The sequence below is a fragment of the Triticum aestivum genome, chromosome 7D, assembly GCF_018294505.1.
Source record: "Triticum aestivum cultivar Chinese Spring chromosome 7D, IWGSC CS RefSeq v2.1, whole genome shotgun sequence".
Lineage (NCBI taxonomy): Eukaryota > Viridiplantae > Streptophyta > Magnoliopsida > Poales > Poaceae > Triticum > Triticum aestivum.
In genome coordinates this window covers 16,775,460-16,779,043 of record NC_057814.1, presented here as the reverse complement: position 1 = coordinate 16,779,043, position 3,584 = coordinate 16,775,460, and positions in this window count along the sequence as shown.

The window sequence follows — 3,584 nt, the reverse complement described above, 5'->3', positions numbered from 1 at the left end:
TTATAACTTGCGATTTTCTTAAACAATCAATGCAGTCCACTTTAACCACTATGATGGCATATACCCCAAATGACGACGGGCGTGCATATAAAACGGAAGTGTATCAAGACATGTAAATCCATATGAAACGGAAGAGTATCAAATCCTTTAGGTCTGTGCAGTCAAGTCTAATCACATTACTTTCAATTCCATTGTCTACAAAGGTCATAACCTATATAACTATTATATTTTACAAATACTACCTGAGAAAATAGAGAGAGAGAGAGAGAGAGAGAGAGAGAGAGAGAGAGATATGGCCCAGAAATCCTATGTTTGATCAAGTACAATAGGTATCTTAATAATTATGCCCTAGATGTCATAATATACCTAAACATCATCCAACATAATAATTTGGAGTAGTTTTTTTTTTTGGATTGAGGGGCATGCCCCCGATTTCATTTCATTGCATGAAAGGAAATGCAGCTGTGTAATACGCGTGTAGTTTAAAATTTGGAGTAGTTTACATGGTTACAGTAGTGACTCAGTCTATGGAGTGTAGCGTGACTTCAAATGCAGCTGTGTAATACGCGTGAAGTCGATCAAGCCTCGAAAACTAACAAATCAGTCGACTTGCCGGCAAAAGTGGATCACCGACTAAAATAAAACTACATAGTATTAAAATACTGATATAGTGACATGGACTACTGTATTAGTAAGAAACCAAACTAGAGCATGTACTTCAGTATTAGCATGCATGCATCCGGGCTTAGGGCATCTCCAATAGCTGTGGTTCCTTTTCTTTTCTTTCTTTGAGCAAGTGTGCATACGTTCTAGCAATATATGGCAGGAGAAAAGAAGCTGCCGCTGAAACGTGGCTAATTGGAGGCCAATTATTTTCTTGCCGCACGGCACGGGAAAAGGTATTAGATGAAGAGAAAAAGAGAGTTCGATGTGTTGGTCCACAGTCTGTCGACAGAAAATTAAGGACAGAAAATTGAGGTGCACCATCCTGGCCCCTCGCTGCTTCTCTTCTGGATAGTGTACTCAACGCCACACAATACTGTAAGGTATGCAAGACTGCAAGTAGCTAGCTAGCTTGAGAGAGACAGACCGAATCTGACGTGCCCAACATGTGCACTGAAATGAGACTAGGTGCATCGGTTAGGCAGTGCCTTTCATGTAGTACTTCCTCCTACCCCAGTCGGGCGTTGGCTCCTTGCTGATAACCTCAAGCAAATGGGTCAGACGTTTACGCCAACTTGCATCCTGTCTTGATCCTGCGATGCTTCGACTCGCCAAATTTTGTGCAACTTGAGAAAACAAGGTTGCTTCAAACTTTTCTTTAGAAAATGAGGCTTTTCACGCCATGTTTTAGAGAAAGCTAACCAATTAGTACTGCCAGGGTAAGCTGGAAGACGCTTTCGTCTGCCAAGAAGCCACAACCATACACAAAAATACAACAATAGAAAGAAAGTAAAAGGCGGCACCGCGCTGTCACAAAAGCAGCGAGGCAAGAGGTTTCGACAACCGGTGAAGAACATCATCCTACACCACTTCTTGCCAGCCGGTCACCAAGCTAATAAAGGATTTCTATTTTAGAGATCAATCACCGTGATCGTCTAGTAATAGAATTCCTTTCGTGAATACACAAGGAATTGCACATATTTTCATTGATAGTTAGGAGAGAACAATACGATGTGCCATAGCAAGTATGGGTAAGAAGTAAGAACACAATAGAGGAAAACACCACAACGCTAAACTCGCCTAGCCCGACCTCCATCTAAGGCAAGGATACGAGACACATCGCACCTAGGCCGCGTCACGACCAACGGGAGGACCTTCATCGTGCCGCGAAAACTCTAGCACGTAGAATCAACATATCACCCACCCTGAGGCGTTGTCTCCTTGCAGATAGCCTGAAGCAAATGCCTCAGACGTTTGTGCCAACTTGCATCCTGTCTTGATCCTGCGACGCTTCAACTTGCCAAATTTTGTGCAACTTGACAACACAAGGCTGCTTCCAACTTTTCTTTAGAAAATGAGGCTTTCCAGTCCATGCTTTATAGAAAGCTAACCAATTAGTCCTACCAGGGTAAGCTGGAGGACGCTTTGGTCTGCCTCGAAGCCACAACCATACAGAGAAATAAACCAATGGAAAGAAAGTAAAAGGCGGCAAGAGGTTTCGACAACCCGTGAAGAACATCATCCTACACCGCTTCTTGCCAGCCAGTCCCCAAGCTAATAAAGGATTTGTATTTTAGAGATCAATCACCGTGACCGTTTAGTAGTAGAATTCTTTTGGCGAATACACAAAGAATTGCGCATATTTTCATTAATAGTTGGGAGAGAACAATACGAGGCGCCATAACAAGTGTGGGTAAGAATATAATAGAGGAAAACACCACAACGCTAAACCCGCCCAGCCTGACCTCCAAGGAGACGAGACATATCGCACCTAGAATTCTTTTGGCGAATACACATCCTGTGTGCCGAGAGAGTCGGCATGTGGGTTGCAGGACCTGGCTACGCCGAAGGAGGAGACCATGGAGGAAGCATCGACGATTTCGTACATTGCGCCCCAGATGTCGAGGCCTTAGAAGCAGCCCAAACCAAGCATGGCGACAAACATCTTCCATTACAAGACTGAGGACTACACGAGCAACTAAAACAACGCCTTTAAGAAGGGGATGACACTATAATGCTGCCATTGTCCAATCCGATGAACCAGGCCTATTGCTTCCACCGGTGCGTGAAGAGGGGCACGGAGAAAGGCCTTTGTCAGCGTCTCCAAGAAAGGGACGGTAACCGCAGGTGTTTCCACTACCAGCATCGACCTGTGACCGAGCATTTACAAAAATCAACGAATCTGGATCCATGGATGTGGAAGCCAAATTGCCGACCGGAGGGCAGCGGCCCGAGAGAAAGCCCTTAATTCTAGGGTCTGTAGAACTTCAAGTGCACTTCAAGTGCAGGTGTTGTCTCAAGAAAATGAAAATAGCGGAGGCCGGCGGCCAGAGAAAAAACCCTTGGTTCGAGGTTCTTTTTCTATGTCGTAATTGACTGTTGGTGATGTTTATCACTCCAGGTATCCAATAAAGGACCCCCTAAAAAAAGTATCATGTAACAGTTTTTGTTAGAAGCAAGAGTGGGAATTGGTGGAATAGTTCATTATATTACTTGAGCCTCCACTAATAGGAAAATGCTTATACATAGAATTTTAGCAGTATCGCCTGTTTGAGAGCCCACGCTACTGGTATGTACCAGTAACGCCGGCCAAAACGGGCGCTACTGCTACTGTATAGCAGCAGCGCTGGTTGGCGCGGGCCGCACTGCTGTTTAGCGGGCCCCCGGGCCAAAAAGGTAGGCCACTTAGCTGTAGCGTGTGATGTGCGCCAGCGCTACAGCTAGTGGGCTTAGCAGGAGCGCTGGCCTATTACTCGCGCTGCTGCTAAGCCCACTCCCTTCCCCGCACGCCGGCCGGCCTGCTCGCGTCCCCGGCCTCATCACTTAGCCACTCACACACTCCACACTCCTCCCTAAATCCCCCGCGCGCCGCCGTCGACCCCCGCACGCCGCCGTCCCCCGCGCCGGCCCTCCTCCCTGCG